Here is a 22,027-nt window from a genome sequence, read left to right on the forward strand (position 1 = left end):
GCTGATTTTCTCTTTAGAGAAATAGAAATGAGCCTAGTAATAATAATAGAAATAGCAAGAATCTTTGCAAATTGCTAGCCGGCTGTTTTTAGATTACCATGGTACCTATTTCAGGATAATGTAAAATTTGAGGGTATTTTATCATACAACAAGATGACTGGTCCATAGAAGTTGGATTTGCTACAGCAGTATGTCAGATACAATATCACCAGCCAAATATTAAAAATATGAGCACATTAAAAGTATTGAGAATTCTGATTGATCTGTGCTCTATGCAGATAAGCCTGCAAAGTGCATTTTCTTTTACCTGACTTGAGTTTACTCAGTGGAATAACAGCCTGTGAGCTAAAAATAGCCTGTCAACAGCAAACAACAGCCAGCTTTCTGCTTGGCATTGTCTGCTCTCCTCACCTGCTCTGCACATTGAACTGCTGTTTGTTTCTGTGTCAAATATCCAATGGAGAGTTATCGGGTGGATTGGAGATCAAAGATTGTCTGCACTGCTTAATATCTGTGGCATTTCTCAGCTCACAGATCTGAACCAAATAAAATCAAATCATCCAGGAAAAAGATGTTGACAGATGAAAACCATGACCTGCAGGAACAACTTCAGATTTTGGATTTTTGAAATAACATAGCTCAGATATATGGTACAAGACAAAGCTTTACAAAATGACAGTCTTTGACATTGTCTTAATAATACTTGGCTGCTTGTTCATTTGTATATTATAGAAAATATGGTCTTAACACTTTTAATTCTTCTGTTTTTAAAAAGATCAGTAAAATCCTCAATATTCTCCCAGGGCTGATTTGTTTATGTACGACATAATTATTTGTCAAAAACAGATGTCCAGTATTACAAAATGTCTAGCCTAATAGTCACGCATTTTTTTAAACACAATACTGGATACTGAATAATTTTTAGGCTTGAGTTCTGTACCTTCAGTCATCAATGGACAGTTGGGTTTTATTTAACTCTGGAATATAACAGTTTAAGAAATGTTCAGACCGAGTAATATACGTGTCATGAATAGAGTTATTTCCTTGAAGTGTAAAGTATTTTTGATGGATTTAAGCCATAAATGTGCAGCATGATGAGACATAAATGTTTACATAAGGAAACAGCCCTTTTGGTCTATTTAGATATATCTGTGACCATGAGACGATTAACCCTGGTGGATTTGAGAATTCAAAGTATGCAGAAAGATAAGTTGAACTGCTTTCTTGTTGTTTAAGGTGCTACAACTCAGAAGTGATTCAGTGATAATCAATGGAAATTCTTCAAGTTTATGCTGAAGAGACAATTTTGGACATAACAACATTAGCAAAAATGAACTCTGTAAAACAGCAGAAATCTGCTAATACTAAATTCCAGTTTTTGTAATTATGTCCTAGAGGAAGAAAACTAAGTCATCAAACCCACCAGTGCCATAGCATCATCCTTGAAGGTCAGTACTGGGGACCAGAACTAGCAAGGCAGGGCTATGTGCAGTCCCAGTTGCAGGTCTAGTAATGTAATCAGTTTTCTGCCCCTGTTGTAGATGTTGGCTGAAAACTGTGTGTGTATGTGTGTATTACATATCCTTGTGTGTGTGTGTGCATGTGTGTGCATGTGTGTGCATTACAGATCCTTGATACAAGAACAGAATATAGATTAATGTAGTGAAAAAGGGAAAAAGTTCCCAAAATCTTGAACGCTAAAGTAGAGCTACAACCTAGTCAACGAGGACTGAGTGGTTACACATCCTCTTGATGTTCAGCAGGAAATTCACATGCAGTTGTTTCTAATAACTGGTTATGCCAAAGTCAAAAGGAACATCTTGAACTAAAATAGGTACTATTTGAATACGTAAGTTAATGAACCATATTAACCCAAACCATACAAAAGAAGTGATTCTATTTTTGACTCGGATGAAGGCACATCTAACAGATGATGGAATGGCCCAGTTCAGATCCTGCTAATAATCTTGTCCTTGTGGTCTTAAACTTAGCTTGCTTAGTTAGAGAGGAGAAAATTAAGTGGGTGGGGAAATCTCTGCAAGATACATGAGAATCTCCAAGAAGCCTTAACAATCCCCAGAAAGACTTCTGCTAGCTCTACTTGAGCCAATCTCAGAATGAGAGACACAGAGAAGTGCAGCAGGGGAGTAAGAATAAAAGGTAGCTTTGAGGAGAAGAAAGGTGTACACAAGGGAAATCACAAGAATTCACTCTTGGGGCCAATGAGACTCAGATTCAGCCTGTTTTATGCAGAAGGGGCAAAGCACAGTGTTTTATCAGAGAGTTTCAAATATATGACAGCTTTTAAAGAGAAGATAGCAAAGGCTTAAGGAAAAAAAGGAAAGAATTCAACCCACTAGCACTGAATTTAAACTAAACTAAACTCTGGTGAACCCTGTCAGGGAATTGGTGTTCAAAAATGAAAACAGGAGACCTGAGGTCTCAGGATCTCCTGACACAGGGAGGAAGAATAGATATGTATGATACCACAAACGCCTCTACATGAAAACCTCGAGTCTAGCAGAAGTCACTTTCTGACAGCATTACTTGGAAGGAAGTGTATTTGCTTTAATTTGTGCAGGGTAGCCTCCTCCACACTCAAATCACAGAAACTCTGAGACTAATTCAGCATTATGAACAGGAAGCAATGTTTTAGTTTAAAAATATTAAGTTTTTGGCTGAGTGAATCACTGGTTTAGTCTTTCTCATAACTAAAATGAAATTTATCACATAAGCATAGTACGTACACTGAGAATATATTTCATATTTGCATACTTTAATATTGGACCAAAGTGTTGACAGCATGAGATTTTTGGAAAAATAACTTAATATTTTCAGAAAATGCTGAAATGAAATCCTTTCCAATTAACAAGATTGAGATGAACAGTGTACCTAGACTTGAATACTTGCCAGGTTTTCTAATAATACCTCACTTCAACACAGTTTTAATTTGGAAGCCCTGAAGATTATGAATATCTAATTCAGAGATCTAATGATTCTAAAGGCATACAGGCTATAATGACCTTCCAGCTTGATCACTTGTATAAAGCAAGCAAAAGGACTTGCCTGTATTAATTCCTACTTCAAGTCTAACAGATTAGCGCAAAGAACTTAACCTTTGGATGGGGTTAAAGCAAGAGTCTCTGTAGCCCATGTCTGACAGTATTCAGTCTCTGACAGAGGTCACCAGTGTACACATAGAGAAGCACGCGTTTAAGAGGGGACATAGAAAGCGATCCTTTTGGTAACATTCTTTTGATGATGCTTTAAGAAAACATCACATCTCTATTCAGAAGTTTCAGACAGCAGACAATCCCCATGATCTTAATTAAGTTGTAGCTTACATGTGTAGAAAAGTTAAATCTCAGTGGAAAGGCAAACTCTGAATTCGGGCATAGAAAGTTCTTTTTGCAAGATAAACATATCTCCAAACAATAGAGATAGTATCTTAGGGTATCAGGCACATTTTGCCCTTGTTCTACTGAAGGTATTGTACTGCAGAGAGATTTGCTTTTTGGAAGAGATGTAGAGCAGTCTCTTGTGGAACTAAATGAGGGAGGACAACTTAGCAAAGATCAGAGGAAGAAAGAGCACACCAAGTTTTCCTCTCTCGCTGACATGGCACTTTGTATAAGGTCAGTCACAGAGCAGATTGACCAAAATCGTGACTAAAGTTTTAAGCATGCAAGAAATGTGGATAAAACTAAACTTAATCTGCCAGAGTCCCATACTAAACATTTAGGTGATATTCTTTTAACTGCACAGCCACATCATATATTTCTACATCTGGTTATTCAGATGTTCCTTTGTAGACAGTTTATAGACAAAAAAACCCACAATTCTGGACATGACTCCTGTCCTCCTACAGTAGGTGTCTAAAGTAGGTCAGCTGAGTCACTCCTTAAAATTTTATTTTCCTTCTTATTACAAAATGTGATTACTTACAGATGTGGGCACCTCCACTGTCTCTGTGTGGCTGTCTCTGTCTCCACTCTTAGTCTACTGAGAAAAATCCCACTCTTAGATACTTCCTTTCTTTGATTTTTACACAGAATGAGGTTGTGTAGGGAAGTGACTAAAAGAAGTCCTGATTCCCTGATAGCCATGGAAGTGGTGAAGAGCAAGTGCAACAAATGGCTAAAGATATTCCTGTCTATAGGGAGTACAGAAATACAGATATTTATTTATTTTTCCCTACTTAGTCCAAAAGAACTCTAGACACAACATTCCCAGCACTACTGACAGTGGGAGGCTTGTGGGCAAGAACAAGGAGACAACTGCCTATATGCAGATCCGGATCATTTTGTACTCTCTACAGGTCTAATGTGCTCCAGTGCAGAGTAATTTTACTCCAGAGGAACATATTTGAGCTGAGAAAATAAGCCTGTTTTGTAACTTTATGTAGTCTCTGATGACATCCTGAAAGTTGACATGGGGGTTATAAACTAGAGAGGATCAGCTCCTGAAGATGCAGGAGACTGAAAAGAACTTGGTAAGCAATCTGTCTTTAGGCTGGATGCTACTTCAGAATTTCAGGGAGGCAAGTGCTTTAGAAGCATCTGATGGATGTCAGTAAGCCATGTGCCTGGGTTCTACAATAATATAAGCTTTAGATAAACAGAGAAAGAGTTTCAAGCCCTAAAACATGGCTAACAGCCAGCAATGAGGGCCACAGATATGGAAAAGTCTGCACATGTCTTTGTCCATCAAGCAGCGCAAAGGTCTTTCCCTTCCTCTCAGCAAAGAAAAGTGACATATGAATCAATGGGAGGCTGAACACAGGCTGGGAAACTAATGTATACCTTGGTGAGGAAATATACACCAGCCTGAATTTTTGTCAAGGCTGCTGCCTCCATCTTCTACAGAATCACAGAATGGTCGAGGTTGGAAGGGACCACTAGGTCCATTTGGTCCAATCCTTTGCTCTTGCAGGGACATTCAGAGCAGGGTGCCCAGGACCAAGGCCAAGCCTTAGAAAGGAACAGTGAACAAGGAGGATGAAGTAACTGCGTACTCATGAAAGTGTGAGTTGATTCATTTTCTTTTCAGTAATCAACTTAGGAAGAGCTGTGACTGTTAGGCCATCTGAGTCAGTCTTGGAGTTTTATCTACAACTCTTCTTCAGATATTGACCATAGCAGAATAATCCATTCACAGAGAAAAGATTATCAGAGAAAAATTGATGGTTTTGTCATTCACAAGACTTTTTTAACACCCTCTTTTTACCAGCAAGAACTTTTACTTCCACTCAATTTTCTTTTCAAATCAATGTTATTTCTTCCACTAAACATCGAGTCCTTTACTCTAATGGAATCTAAATATTTTCTTTAATGAGCATAAAAGACAGCAGTGAATCATACTAATCATTTGTTGGAACCATCATGCAACTAGAATTCAGTGCCATCCAAAAAGCATTTACTGCACAAGACGAAGTTTGTTATCTCATTAAGGAGCAGACGATTCTTTGGTGCTACAACTTAAAAAAAAGTCTATCCCACCAATGATTGTTCCAAAAAGCAGAAAGAAGTGCTTTCCTTTGTAACATGATTATTCTTGGTAGCACACTGCACTGATTGCACAAGTGGTCTAAAACATGTCTTGCTCTCAGATTTTTATTTCTTATGATAAAAGACACAACAGAATGTCCCTACCATAGATGACAAAGAAAAAAATATCTCTGGACTCTATTGTTCCACTATCATTACATTGAGTCTTTCCAGGATCCAGTGGCAATGAATTTTTCAAGGTTTAATGGACAATTCTGGAATTCATGCCTATTTCAGAAAACTATCTGAAACTCACAGTTTTCCAGAACACATCAGCAGTTTCGCATTCACCACATATGTGGCCAGGCCAGATTGTAAACTAAACTGTTACGAAGCTCAGGAGGTGAGAAATTAATTGGGATGAAAGGAGAACACTGGTTGCAGTCATTAGCAAAAGAAGCAATGAACTTTAACTGAGAAAGATAATAAAGTTTAGGGCAGATGTTACTGAAAACTTCCCGACCCTAAAGGTAATATGGCACTGGGACAAGTTGCCTGGGTAAGTTGTAGAGTCTCTACCGCCAGAACTTTTCCAGAGAATATTAATCAGACTTTTTGTCAGAAATGACACAACAACTCTGACTTTACACTGGGGCAGGAGACAGATATCATTACTTTCTGTTGCCATGTCCAGCCTTATTTATGCCACACAACCCCCCTATTTCCCGTATTTACAATCTCTGTCCATGGAGCTTGTAACAGTGCAGTTACACTGATCTACACCACTATGGTGACTGGGATAACATGCTGGTGATTCATGTTCTCACACCATAAACTCCTCAGCAGTTTCCCACTGGTGATGACCAAGCTCGAGTCAGATTGTAGTATCCAGTCTCAGTCCAACAAGACTGTGAACATGGCTGAGGGTAATACTTTATGGCAATGCAAGGATTTTGCTGTGAAGTCTCACTACTGCTTGAGTAAGCGTATGGAAAGTGAGTAAGCTGACATTTGAAAACCTGAAACTACAGACCTTATTGATCTCTTGAAACTATTAAATGATTGAAGCACAGTACACTTGACAAATTGAACAGCATTGCCAGCTGGTGTAACACGGAGCAGCTTTACTGTCTTTGTTGCTAATTCATCACAGTCTAGGATCTGACCCATTGAATTCTGAATTAAATTTTTATGTATTCGTGAACTATTAATACTGCATGACAAATCAATATTTTTTTATTGTTCACCTGACTTAGGCTAGATACAAGCAATATCTTGGGAATATCTCAGTCTTCTCCAGGGTCAGTGCAGAAAGGACTTAAAGGATGAAAGATATGGTAGTTTTTGAATGGAAGAAAAATTACAGGGTAGAAAAAAGAGAGTGTAATTTAGGCTAAGTACTAATGATATGAATAATACATTTTTCACAAACGGACGAAAAAAATAATGTCCTTTTAGGAGAAGACATATAATTCTTTATCTCTCTTTAAGAAGGAGGTTTTTTTTTAATTTTGAAAAATCTTCTCTTTCTGAATTTCTTTGCATTTTGTATGAGCTATAAAACCTCCAAGGAGTTATTTGAATTTCAATACTGTCTCACGATTTTATTAAAATATACTCTAACCCTTCTTCAATAATTAACATGAACATAGGGCCCTTATTCCTAACAACTAAAATCTCTCAGTAATTTCAAATTTTCCTTAAGTGTATTTTTGATTAAGTAATTGCTGAGTAACAGTATTAACAATTTATCCGTTATAGAGAATATATCAAAATTCTGTACCTATGTTTTTGCAGCTTATGCTTTTGCCAGTGTGTTTTACGAGTATTTATTACAGATGATGCCTTGAATTAAAAATATAAAATACCTACTAGTTTCATAATCATCACTGCAGTGCAGGAAGCATTAGAGTTACAGTAGTTCTGCACTGATGATGTCAGTAGATTTACTGCATTCATTTCCTTATGCAAACATTCCAAAATCATACATTTCTTTTGAACCTTATATCATATATTGCCTACTCATGAGGGTATCAAAGCCTTTGAAAATGTATAGCTAGACTTCAAAGTTTAGAGTACAAGTCAGCAAGGCATGTTGTTCCTTCCTTTCTTGCTTGTCTGTTGTCCTAATATTAGAACTCATTTCATGCTGGATTTTGTAGACATGCACACTTCTACACAGTTCTTATAGAAAGAAGTAGGACTGCTCATGTACTTTACCTAACAGACTAGATTGTCATCTACACTGAATATAATGCAGCAAGCTGCTGTTTCTGGTGTACAGCAGTACTGAAGAAACACCCGTAATGAGTTTGTGTACAAATCAAGCAGAGATTTATTCTCTCCCTGCATGCTCTTCCTCTGCACGACAGCTTACTTCTCTCCTGCAGAACAACCTTGTTTGCTCCTAAATTTTCTCCATTTTTTCCTCTCTTCCCCAAGACACACCCGTCACTCTCTGTTTTTGGATTACCTCCTTGGTAGAGAGATTTACATACAGAATGTTCTACTGTAAGATCCTGGGACAGGAACCTGGGATGATGTTCTGGTCACCTTCAGAAGAAGGTTGGAAAGGACCCTGGAAGTTCAACCTAATCTACCTTTAGTATTATGTAAACACAGACCAATTTACATCTTTTTTAACACATATCTTGACTAGCTTGTTTTTAAAAACTCTTTGGGGATGGGGACTTTCTAGACATCCCAGCAACTAATGCTGGGATTGTAGCCTGTTATTTACCACTGAGAAATCTATTTTTCCCCACCTCTAACTCCTTTTCTTGCAATTCTCTGGACTCTACCTCAGTGCTTTGTATTTCTTCTTGAAACATAATGCTCAAAACTGGGCTACATACTCCAAATGTGTCCCTGGCATTGAAGAGTAGAAAATAATGTTTACACTTCATATCCTACAGACAATATTCCTGTTTATTCAATACCAGTATGAAAATCATGTTGGTAAGTGGTTAACTGAACACCAAAATAAACTAAAAATATTACATAGTATTATTCAGCTATCAGCAATCAATTTTAGAACAATTCTTTTTGGTCAGGTACAAACAGGACCACTTTCATAGGACAATACATAGAACTTTGCATAATTTTGCAGAAGGATCTTAATTAATCATGGAGAGTATCTGGAATCAATACAGATGGATAATGCATTCACATTAATCTTATTGAAAGAGCTTAAATTTTATTTTAGGAAAAGATCAGCACAGAGAGTTCCAGTCACATCTTGAAGTCCTTCTGCTACTGCTGTCATGAAAGTTTTGCTTGAGAATGGACTTAAGGATTCAAGACCTGCATTTCAAGCAAATTCCTTTATTAATAAATAAACTTAGATGAATTAATACTTGCAAAAGGATTTTGGCAGGGACAATAATGGAGAAAACTAGAAAAAATATTAAATGGATTAACACATTTTATCAGTCTTAGGTTGGCTAATGAACAATTAGCTTAGTATTTAATCCCCCTCGATCCATTTATTTTTGCAGCATTTACTCTCTAAAGATAAACATGGATGATTCTAAATGTACTTTTGTTTTTGAAACTACTCATATTAGCATTACATTGTAATAATTGGCATGGAAACTGTGATACAAATGGAAATGGACAAAAATGGGACATGTTAAAGCACTTATTACTTGAAGCTTTAAAAATGTTGTGTAAAAAACTTGCAACACTCCAAGATAGGACTGACATGGCTACTGTTGATTAAATATGGATGACTCTTCCAACGAAAGCTGTTTTTTAAAGCCTTGGAAACACACTTGACCATCTAATTAATGGCATTACAATGCCAGGATCACAATCAGACAATGAACCTTAGGTACTCAATTAACATAACCTATGTTCGAGAAACAACAAATTAGAAAAGCATCCAAGGTTGCCAAACTCTAAAGCCATATATTTTCAGTGGAGGGAAAGAATATCAAGGTGTGTCCCACAGGTTGTCTGAGTGTGCCCCCCAATGTCTTTGTTTTCCAGAGAGTAAAAAGTTCTCTCTTATGGAGAGGACAAACTTTCCTTTCAGTCAGTGCACCCATGTAGGGCAGCGCATTTATTTAGCATCCCCAGTGTGATCTGGTTAGACACAGGGTGCAGGAAAATGTCTACTCTCACATGTAATGGCTTGCACTCTGGTTTAAGTCATACCAGTCAAACCTTCAGAGCAACTGCTTACATGTTCAATGAGAATTCAAGGTTTGGAAGCTAATAGCCAGGAACTAATGGAATGAACAGAATGTGTTTTAATTTACTGAGATGTATTAAAATATCGTGTTGACTGGTTTGAAGGCTAGATGGGACGTTTTGTGGCACTGTTAATGTGCTCCATGAATTGCTGCAGAAACTTGAGTTTTTTTGGTAGTAATAACTACTCTCATGTGCGTGAATCTTGCAGTTGCAAAGGGTTCTCTAAGGAGCCCTTGGGGTAAGTACTTGTGGCTACTTCATCAAAATCTATGTGTTGCTATTTGTGTCCTAGCCAGTTTGGGATATGTTCTAAGTTGGCTAGGGTAAAGTCTGAGTCTTAATAACAGAAGAGAAATTAAAGAAAAGAGGCATAAGTTGTGCCTAGGGGGCATGAGGATCTGGATTCTTACCTAATGCCACACTCATTAGCCTTAATGTAGATGAACTCTGTGTGGGTTTGCCAGAAGCAAAGTTGGACTGCTCACATGAGACTTCCTGATGTATTGCTATGTAGTTAGGATCCTGAAAGCATGAGCAGTTTCTGCCTTTTCATGGGTCTGTAGCTGGAATATCCAAACAATCACTGGCCCCACGTTTGTATCCATCACTCAGCTCTGCAGCATTCATTGTTACATTTTATGCTTGGAGCTGGGTTGGAGACTGCAAAGGCCATTAGTACTACATGGTCACAGAACCTCTGATTTTTCACAGTGCAGAAACAGTAATGGGGTCTCTAATTTGTGGACAATCAGGCTGATATCTCAAATTAGTGACCATGATGGCCACTTCATGCTAGACAATGCAACAGTTAAACATCCTTCTGCTTGGTAATGATTGCATCGGCATCACCCATATAGAACCTTCTGGCAAAGATAAAAGAAGAAATAGTTCAAACTACCCAATAAGTTTTCTTCTGAAATATGCATGCAGTAGTGAGGGCTGACAATTGCTTAGTTGGAGTTGCATGTGTTTGTGATCTAGAAATGACTAGAAGCAGTCAAGAAAATGTTATAATTTGAGAGATGACAAAACAAGAACATCATTATAGCCTGACAGACTGATTGGGCTAAATGCTGGCTGGAGTGAGGCATCGAACATGGAACAAAGAAATGGCAGAAAGATTCTAAAAGAGTGAACAGTACTAAAAAAAAAAATCAGTTATTTCATGGAGTCAAGAGGTAAGAAGACTGAGAGGAACATGACATAAATGAAAGTTAAAAATCCAAAACTCAGACATTTTGCTATGTAAAAGGATGGAGTGGAAAGTACTAAATTGCTTCAAATTTCCATGGTAGTAAGGACAATGGCGTCAGACTCAGCTGCAGAAAGTTAAAGTTTGGAGACTTTCATTTCATAAGAACAGTGAAGCACTGGCATGTCCTGGTGCAGAAGTCTGTGAAATCTCTCTTGTTGCAGATTTGAAGGGAAGGGTTCAACAAATACCTGTTAGGAAGGAGGTTTATGCTGTCTTTTGAGGGGAAGATGGATTAGATGAAGTCCCTACCGATGTCTTTGTCTATAGAAAAATGTTCAGGAAAATGGAACGTAAGGTATAAGTCTTTGAAAATAAAGAATACTTCATCAAAAAGGCCTTTTCCTACCATTTCTACTGTAATGGATACAGCTCCTGTTCAGGATAGGTTCTAATTGGGACCTTGTGCCCTTGCCAGGAAAGTGTAGGAACTAAGAAGCATCACTATTCTCTGCAGCCACTCCCTGGACATTGATTTAAGTCATCTCAGTCTAAATGAAGATACTTTTATACTTCCTTCCTTAAAACTGATGAATGTAAAATAGGCAAATTGAAAGGAGTACGTGGAGTCTTGGCTTCACCTCCTTACCTATTGCCTGAAATACCAGAATCAGTGAAATTCTAAGGAGCAGAAATATGCCCCACAGTTAAGCAGGGAACAGGACATTCCTGGGACACACCACTTCCTGCTGTGATGTCTGGATGCTGCAAATAACATTTCACCCTTTGGTCTAGAAATCTAGGCTGGTTTTCCCCTAGTTCCCAGGAGCTGGTGTTATTTCCAGACTTGATTCTTCATAATGAATAATACCACTAGGAATGTACTTATCTGAGATTGATACTGAAAGGATTAAATCTCCACCTCTAAGTTTTATCTTGGATATCTGTTTTTGGAAAAATCTTGATCAGATCCAGTAATATTATTGAGAAATTCACAGCGTTTAGAAATCTTGAAAATGTCAATAAAACAATGAAAAGAAATCAATCTTTCCCTGTTTGTCAGAGGATTTTATTACTGATGAAATGCTGATATTTCAAATAAAGACACCTTTCCCACATTTTCCTGCTCTGCCTTTCACAAATGATGGTTCTTTTAACATCCTTCTCTCCTCTTTGTTTGTTTTGAGGATCAAAGCTTTTTTCTTTATTTCTTTTTTTCTTCCAAAGAGTTTCTGGAGTGTTAAAAAGCTCCACCAGTATACTGAGTTTACATTACAAACAAGTTAACATTCCCAGTCTGTCAGAGCTTTTCTCCTAGGATACCAAGGAAAGCAAAGTTCAGCTAAACTGCACAATTAATCTGAGATCACTTCTGAGTGAAGAAAAAAAGGTTGTTTTAAGCAGGGCTATTCTCTTCTTGGAGATTTAAAGTTCACTTCAGAAAGGAAAATTATTATTCTCTGAAAGTTACCTTGCTTTATTTGTATTCCAGGAGCTATCCCATTAGATCATCTTCCCTTTTCACTCATAAAATCATCTTAATGAATCAACTGTGGGATTAGCCGTATGTAAATAGATCTTCATTGACAGCCTCATTGACAAGCAATCAGATGGGAAAGGACACAGACCACATGTTGCTTTGCTAAAACACTCATTTCTGTGCTGCCATGAAGACCCTGAGGCAGACAGCTTATTTTTGGGATACAAAGAAAGCACTCTTCTTCAAAGTAAATGTACCCTGTAACAATGGTAAGATAAAGAAGTGGAATTTTTTGTTGACGAAACATTGCCACAGAGGCAATTTCCACCCTTTTCTCAACTTTTGAGAGCAAAGAGCATAACCAGATCACTCAGCGTCATACATCAGTCCTACGTAGGAGGGGCTTGTATCTTAAGAAAATGTGTTTGTAGCTCCCATGGCCTGTTATTGCCAGGGCTCTTCTGAAGCCCTGAAGGTTGCAAGGAACAAAGTGAACAAACACAATTATAGGAGCCCAGGGGAATACACAGAAAACAGCTGGAGGGTAGATTTGACAGGTGCATTCTCACAGTGTACAGAAAAATATACTAAAAATATTCCTATAAAACTTTGTAAATTTTTGATCTAAATGCTGTTCTCTGGTAACAATTTGCTATCAAATGTTTCAAAATGAGGAAAATTAGTCCACTGTTACTATCTGTGCAAATAATGTGCTGTATATATTGGAATTATAAGATATTATTTTCTCACCATTTTGCTAATTTTTAATCCAATATTGCTACACTGATGTCACAAGCAGTTTTTGTCGTTGTTGTTTGTAGATTTGTTATTTTTTCCTCATTGCTTCTTAAAAGAAAAAGGTTAACACATTTCCAAAAAAAAAAACAAAACACCTCTTACTAGGTAAAAGCATTCATCTGTTTTATACTGAAGTGTCTGGAATATTTTACAATGGATCCAATTTAGTGTCAGGTGACATATAGTGAAGATGCCTTTTTAACTAACTGACATTAGTAAAAATTCAATTAAAAGTTTATGACAAAAGCCAGAAAGCCTATGGCTATATTCCTAGATTGTGGCACTCAATACTCAGGTAATTACATATTCTCATAAAAATTTATAATGTTTTTTTTTGAAACTACCTCATCATAGCAAAAGAAATTATATTTTCACATAAAATATTAATTTTAAAATACTCATGCAGGTAATTTTTTGCATTCTTTGGCCATGTTAGCTGATTCAAGCAAACAAGCATGTTAACACATCAGAACTGAACCCTCTGTGTCTTACTACACAAAATATTTTTTTCTCTTTGTTTCCACCATTTTGTCTTCTCAAGAAAATACATAGAAGCTGTGAGAAATTAAAAAAAAAATCATTTTATGGGTTCTGGAAACATCTCTAAAATTTACTTTCCTTTTTTTTTAAAAAAAAAAAAATAGGTCTCTTGGGTTATGTGATCCTAACAGCAGGACACTCAATTTCTGCTAAGCATCACTATGGATTTAACTCACACTTATGGATATGTGACATTTTCAAACACTATCAGAGCAGTGCCTTCTCATGCATTCCTAATAAATTCCTCACTGCATGATACAACCACTGTGAATGAAATTAAAACAGCACTACAAATATATAATAATTATAGAATTGCATAGAAATTGCTAGGCAAGAAGTACCATATGAAGCAACAGTCAAGCCACAACCCTCTTACAAAACGTATGTGTAGAAACATTCACACAAGCATCACTGCAAGTCTCCCACCAAGAGGACATGGTCCATACAAGCTGGAACCAGTACGGAGTTTAAGGATCCAACAATGCCACTGAATGAAAGAGGCAACCAACCCAATGCAATGAGCTGAACATGGCAATCAGGAACTGCAATGTGTACCCTACACAAGTTAGTCAACGTCAGCAAGGTCAAGGATGGCCTAGGGGCTTCTCAAAGCTTACATCAGAATTCCATGAGGTTGGATTCCTCATCAGAGAGGTGTAGTGCACCTGACCCACAGTGTCTCCTTCTTCCCACAGCAGAAGACTGGAAGTTACCCAATAGCCCCAGCACTATCACAGCTCTGCTACGGTTTACACATGGAGCAGGAAGCTACACTTGAATTACTCATGTTAAAAGCCACAAGTGGGTAAAAATCTCAGAATGTTTACTTTTTACTCTCCACTAATGAAACAATATTTAGGGATGGACTAGCAAACATCTCCCAGCCAGTGATTAGGTAACTATTATAAGCAACTTTCAGTAGCAATTTATATAAATGCTTAATTTGCAGAAGTTAATAATGCTTAGATTTTGAAGTAGGGGAGTTGTAAGATTTCCAAGCCCTTATCAAATTATATAGCACCCTATCCTTCACAGGTCACTGTAGAGGTCATTGGTTTGATCACACAGTGTTCAGTGACAGTCACAGAGCACCAACATCTCTGAATGCTAGATTTGACATTGGACACTTCAGTTTTCCTGGAAGAAGTATATGGAGTTGCTCCATACAATCAGGCAGACTCTTGTTGCCCACATATCTCTAGACTCTGTACAAGGCTAATTCCAGGGAAAAGCTTCAGCACTGCCAAATCCCACACTCAGTAAATTGCCTGCAGCATACTCCTTCACAGACTGCAAAAGTAAACTTTCAGTCTGCCTAACAACATGTGCTTCTAAGGACAAACAATCACAAAAGCAGAGAGGCTGAGCCTGATTATGCAGTTTATGAAATAGCTGGTGGGCTGTTAACTTCCCCAAATGCAACATATGGGTAAAAAGTATTGTCCCCAGTTTGAGTATTGACTCGTTAGTGGAGATTTCCATGGGAATGGAAGTTAACGTCTAAGTCTTACTACATTTCTCAGATGAGGGTGTACTCAGTCACCACATCCTGCACAATTTCTTCTTGCTCTGCTTTTCACCAACATGTCATCTTCTAAGGAAAGGCTTTTCAAATTTTAGGTTCCATTCAATTCCTTCCTCCCAGTTAGCCCAGACCCTGCCACCTCCTCCTCCCTTCCATACCAGTTGTAGGTCAATTCCCTGTACCATCCAGTGCCCCTGCTCCTCTTTTCTTTCCTCTTTGTGTAATTTCTGCTTCCCACCTTTGTCTGTGCTTTTCCTCTGTTTTCACCTCAGACCCAACTCCTTCACATTACTTCCCTATTTTATTCTTCTCTTTCTCCTCTCCTCAGACACTTCTCATTTTCATGAGGGAAATCCTGCTTCCCATCTGCAAACTTTGCCTACTTTTCTCAGCATGCTTCTTCTCTGCTGGCTCCTCAAAGAGATATTCTAAGCTAATACATTCATTAGGATAGTTCACTTTGAAGGGACCTACAAAGATCGTCAAGTTGAAATGCTATTCATCTTTCTTCCCATGAATACCTTACTTTTATCACACTAATTCTCTTGATATAGTCTGATCCATGAATTGACTGACCTTGTGGTTGCCCACTGAACTTTTGTCTTCATTCTCCCTCATGTGTGCTTTGCTTTGTTCTTCTCAGGACTCTGTATCTCCCTTGTCTTCCTAAGTGACCCAATGAATCTGCTTCAACTTCCTTTGTTTTTATGGCACTATCTCTGGATTTTACCCAGAGCCCATATACAGCTACAAGTTTCCCCTCCTTCCTTTTGTCAAGGATATACTCATTTGTTGATGTGCGTTCACCTACAATCACTACATGCTGATACCTTGTAAGACTTCTTGGTTACCATGGACTCTAAAATTCTTTTACCTTCCTCCCCTCTATCTGGCTTCTTTATCTTGTCTTAATGCTTCAGATTGCTGTGGAAAAAAAAGTCACCTCTACAACATTCTCTCAATGAGTTTACTCTACCCTACTTCTCCAAAGCTGTCACCTTCCTTAATCAATATGCCTGAATGCAATCCTCTGCAATACTAAATTTTGCAAATCACTTCCATAACATGTGTAATATGTGTGTCCTGATAGTTGGGTCACAGGATACTTTCTAAACTCATCAGCGTGAGTTTCTTCTTCATCACCTTTACTTTCAAATCTCCTCAGCCCACAGTTGACTTACCATTTCATTTACTTTTCTCCCAGCTTGAATAGTCATCTGAGTATCTTTACTGCTCTTTCTTTCTTATCAAGCTATTTTAGTCTCTTATTTTTTCCCATTTTGTCTCTTTGTTTCCTACAGCTCTTTCTATTTTTTTTCTTCTCTACTCACCTTTCCAATGGAGCATTCAGGATCTAACAACATCCACGAAAACATCTGCCCCAAGTTCCCATTTCATCTATGAAATGTTCATAATCCATTCTCTCCGTACACTCCATCCTTGATACATATTTGATATATTTCATATACTTGGTCATGATCCTGTATTCCTTGGATGAGCCAGGAAAATGACTTTCAGGTTCAAGGTCATCAGCACCATCAAGGTCAAGCCACATACTAGACTTTAAAGTTCTCTGAGAGAAGGCTGCCTCAGTAACTGAGGTTAAAACTGTGCCTTTGCATGTGGTTAAGCTGAGTCTTAGAAGTTTTGGAAAAGCTACTACACTGCTGCACAGTTTTGTGATAGAACATATTGATTTACACAGGGAGCCTATGAGAAGCAGTACAATCGCTAACTACATAAATGCTCCCTAATCTCAGCAGAACTATGAACAGTAGCATGATAATAGTCCCAGATACATCATTTTATATTTGAGAGGACCAATATGAGATAAAAGCAATATGCAGCCCTTTTTTGTGTAATTTGGTATAGCTCTTCTTTTATACTTTGACAGGATCATAGCGATTTACACCCATACGAAAATTTGTTGCATTGCTTAGAAAAACAGCTAGGTAGGATATTCCTTGGAGTACAATTTAAAAAACGAACATTTCTGAAATAAAATGCTAGAAAACCTTGTAGGACAATAGATAAGGCAGAAAATTCATTTAGGTCACCCACTGGATTCTGGGATTACTGGAAAAAATAAACAATTGCACTAATCTGTAGCAGTTAAAACACATCTAACAAAGAACTATGTTTTTGTCTCAGTGGAAGTATTTGACGTTTCCACTGAGGCTGTTCCCAGGCATCATTATACTAAGGAGAAATTCCTATTTTTTTGTCATTTTACTCCTACTGCTAAGATAAACTCATGATTTTCAAGCCAGTTTGTATTTTCATAAAAAAGAAATGTGTCCCAGATCATTCTGCCAGTTCAGGGCTAGATTATTACATTGAATGTTGGCCTCAATAAGTTCAAAGAGTCAGCAGCAGTCAAAGCCAGAGATTTCAGAAGACACTACCAACTCAAGACTACACGCCTTCCCTTCCATCTTTGGAGCCCATATCCATCACCACTGAGTGCAGAGACAGAATGGCTGCTCACCCTCCTCCTCTCCCCTTGAATCTGGCTGTGGTATAATTTCTTTGCAAATCAACCCACACAGGTGTAAAGTACAACCTTATTCTGCACACTTAAGTGGAGAGCAAGAAGGCAATCTTCTCTTTAACTCTCTGACCTGGGCCAAGTTCCTGAGTGCTTAAAACCAGCTGTTGTTGGCCTTGTATCAAAAAGCAGAAAGAAAAGCTGGTCAAGATTGCAAGATCTTCATAGAAGTGAATGCAGCTTACTGTAGGTTTTACATATTCAAACACAAAAATAATGCTTTCTGATCCTGGAGTGTGTCAAATATCTCTGTTTTGTTCTGTGGCACTCTGAGAGTGACAGGATGCCAAGCATTTTATCAAACAGAAAAATTCATACTAATTGATCGATAACTATAACATAAGTTGTAAGAAACAAATGGTAGAAATCCTAATAAACATTTTATATGGCTTGGGAAATAGCTTTCAAAAACTGAACTGAGTGAACTCCATTCTATAAGAGGCTACTGGCAAGTTCAATATCCTCATAGAGAGGATCTTGTACCCCATAAAATCTTTAAGCTTGATTCTCCAATGCCACTGCGAATCCAAGCTCTATATCTAATAGAGAATTTTGTCCACCAGGTTTAAAGGAAAGATTACAGAATGACCCCACCACTAGAACCATGTCGCTCGTATCTTACAGTACTCTGCATGGGATTCTGTGAGATTCAGAATAATTTATCTTCTATGGGACACTTCCATGAGAGAATTATATTTTCACAGAGCAGCTGTTTAGCTCCTTCTTTAAATGTCAGCATGTCTCCTCACACCTTCTTCATTTCCAAATTCAGCTCTACTTGTGTAATTCAGATCTCTGAACTGAATGATGCCACTATTTCTAATGCATTTCTTTCCTTTTGTCTTTCCACTCTGATTTACTGCTTTTCTTGCTTACACTTTAAATAAGAATAAAAACAATCAGTGAATCCAGAAGGAAATGTTACCCCTGTATCTTGCCTTAGAGTCACTCACTCAATGACAAAATTAGAAACTTACTCTTAGATGAGGTGTCAACATTTGCCTACCTTTGTTCATAGGAGCTTATAAGTAGGTCATCAGCACAAGTAACCAAAGATCAACAGCAATTGCCAAAGTGTCTCAGCTCTGGGAAGAAATTCTTGTTTTAATGTACTTAATAGCATTGTAATTTTACTTATTTTAAATCTACAGAACAGTATAACATTTGGTGTGTTTTCAATTTTAAAGTGCCTTTTTATATATATAATGCAAGACTCTGGAAATACAGAGAGCAACAGTGCACGGTGTCATTCTTAAAAGAAAGCAACAAGCTAAAGAGCTACAGAAAATAAAATATGAATTATTCTAACAGAGGACACAGTAACTTGCATTCCTTAAATAACCAATTTATTAAGAAGGATTTAAAAGGATTGTTAATAATTTCACCCAAAGGGTAAACAGAAACATTACAAAAGTACAGTTTTCCTGTTACCCTAAGTGTGAATAGAAGTGGCTTAATGTGCAATTTTTTTTCCCAGTATACCTGCGGAAGTTCCATTCTTGTAATAGCTTGTATTTATCAACATAAACAACAGCAGAAGAAGTCACAATGATCTAGACGTATTTGAAGAAAATGAAAAAAGTATCCTAAAATATGCATTTAATCAGGTAGGTTGTGTGCTTTTCAAATTATTTTCATGAATATTTAATCAACCTGAGACATATATTTATGCAAGATGAAATAAGTACCAGCCTGTGTCCCAGGCTGTTCTGATTCACAGTCTTCCAATAGAGATTTTTTAAACTTGAATTAATTATTTAAGAAGTGCTCTAAAACCATTTTCAGCAGGTGGCATAAACAAAGAAAAAGCCAAAGAACTCACAAACTATCAGCAAATCCTTCGCTCCGCTCGATGCAGTGTTAATAAGATACCCATTTTTTTTCAAGATCTTTTTTTTTGTTTGCTTGTTTGCTTTTAATCAAGACTGCTGAAATACAGGGATAAAATGATTCATGGAAGTACTGGAATAACTTAGGGGGGAAGAAGTCCCCTAGATTTCCATCATTCCCCTAAACCCCATCTGCACAATGACAGATACACTCTCTCACACCCACACATGTGTATCTCAGTAGCTACGTATGCCTGACATGCATGCAGGTGAAATATGTGTACTCACACACCTATATGTTTTACACACAGATAAACATCATCTAGGAATAAGCATACATTCCTATGAATCCATACATATATACACAGTTATCCACCTAAGCACACACAAGCATGGATACACACAAACACAAACCCAGAGACACAGGAACATAGGCAAGGCACACACATAAGCACAATCAACTCCAGAAGCACGCACATATACCCATACAGCTGGGTGCATACTCACATGGACAGATAGATATACAGGCATATATGTGGCAGAGTTTACACTGGCTCTACAATCCTTGCTTTCTCCTTTCTTTTTGAAGCCTTCCAATTTTAGGATTCTGGGGTGAGCCAGGTCCCTGTTGTGGATACACCTCTGGAGGAGCAAAGCCTTTCCAGTTTCTTTAAGGTTTCCCACCTCTCTCCCAGCATCAGATTGACGAGATCAGCTGGGTACCGGCACAGCTCTCCCAGCTGCTGGCTTAGCACTTTCCACCAAAGGGTAGAGGACAGCAAGATATCTTCCCTTCACTCCCAAATCCTGCCTCTCTGGGAGCAGAAACCTCTGGGCAACATCTGGACACAGCTGCATTGCCCTGGGTGAGCCAGCCCCTTAATGCCCCCCTCCCTCCATCCATTTGCACAGTACTGGGGTCCCCCTGCACCTTACTTCCCCTCCACAACGTGACAACCATAAGTCCCCCTCACACCTTCTCCTGTTCCCCAGCCCCCAATAGCAAACCTCTGTGCAAAATGCCACTCTAAACTTTTTTTTCCCCTGGCTGCACAGCCTGCAGTCCCCCAGGCAGAGGCTACATCTCCTTTGGAGGGCAGGGACTGGGATGCAGGGACTGGGATACAGGGACTTGGGGTGCGGGGTCTGAGATGCAGGGATCTGGATGAAGGACATGGGATGCAGAGACTGGGATGCAGGGACCCAGGATGAAGGGACCGGGATGCAGGGTTTCAGAATGCAGGGGCCACAGATGCAGGGATTGGGATGCAGGGATGCGAGAGCTGGGATGCAGGGATCTGAGACATGGGATGCAGGGGTCAGGATGCAGGATGCAGGGAGCGGGACACGGAATGACAGTGCCTAGCTCCTTACCGTGTGGTGAAGGTAGGTCCCAGCGAGGGTCTCCAGCTGCTCCCGTGCATCACGAGCCTCCCGATCTGCTTGTTCAACATCCACTGGGGAGTTTCATCCCCCGAAACTTGTGTGAGCCGCTTCCTTTGGGAACAGTCACCGTTCGTCCCCCCCACTTTGGATCGGATCCCGACGGAAACTCATCAAGGCCTCCTGGGCGGTCGGGGATAAGGCTGGGAGGGAGGAGGAGGAGAGAGGGACAACGGGGGGGAAACACTTCGATCACCAAGTAATCGTCCCCTTCCTTTCCCCTCTCTGGAGCACCTCCTTCCCGTTCCTCCGAGCAACTTTGCCTCTCCTCGGCCAGGCAGCACCCAGCACCAGCGCCGTTAACTGGGGTCCCTTTTGGCAGCCTGGCATCTTTCTAGAGCTCCTCTCCTTTCCGGGCAAAGGGGGTTGGTGCAAAGCTCTAAATTAGGAGGTGACCTAGAGTTGCACAGACACGGAGGGAGAGCCGGCTGGCATTTGCCGACTGCCTCTCCCGGCACTCGGGGCGTGCGCGGAGGGGTTGTCTGAGCCCTGTTCCTATCATTTATTCATTCGCTGCGTTTTTAGTTCTAACTTTGAAGCTGCCTAATCGCTCGTGGCGCGGCCGGGAGCGGGGCGGTGGCACGCAGCCCTCGGAAGGGCCGATGTCCCCATGCTGCGGGGCTGCGCTGCCCGCGGCTGTTTAACGGAGGGCGGGAGCGCAGCCCGGTCTCAGGGGGATGACACGGAGTAAGGGGTGGGGGGGGGACACGGGGACGCTGCTGTCGCCTGGCAACCCCGCATCCCTGCCCCGAGCATCCCTCCCCCAGCGCCCGGATTGGTCGGGGCCGGGGGTGACGCCCCTCCGAAGATGCTGCGCTGTGGCGCTGCGATTGTCGCATCCTCAGAGCTGGGAGCGGGCAGGGGGCTGCGAGCTGCCGGCGGAGAGCCGGGGCGGTCCGGGGGCTGTATCACCGTCCTTCTGCCTTCTGCCTTCCAGCTGGCTCCATAGATTCGCTTCTGCTCTACATCCCCTAGAAAAAAAAAATGCT

At 39.5% G+C, this 22,027-nt stretch overlaps 1 protein-coding gene across 2 annotated transcripts in view; it reads right to left on the minus strand.

Moving 5' to 3' along the window:
- The window catches only part of GRM3 (glutamate metabotropic receptor 3), a 112,304-nt gene extending 90,571 nt beyond the window's left edge, over positions 1-21,733 (minus strand). The window contains exons 1-2 of one of the 2 annotated variants that reach the window (XM_021384756.1): positions 21,571-21,733; positions 20,970-21,181 (exon numbers count right to left, since the gene is read on the minus strand). The gene's annotated coding sequence lies outside the window, so the exon portion shown is untranslated. Of the gene's footprint in view, positions 1-20,969 lie in introns of both variants that reach the window. The other variant, XM_021384755.1, reaches the window with a different exon arrangement.

This window comes from Numida meleagris, chromosome 1, assembly GCF_002078875.1.
Source record: "Numida meleagris isolate 19003 breed g44 Domestic line chromosome 1, NumMel1.0, whole genome shotgun sequence".
Classification (NCBI taxonomy): Eukaryota; Metazoa; Chordata; class Aves; order Galliformes; family Numididae; genus Numida; species Numida meleagris.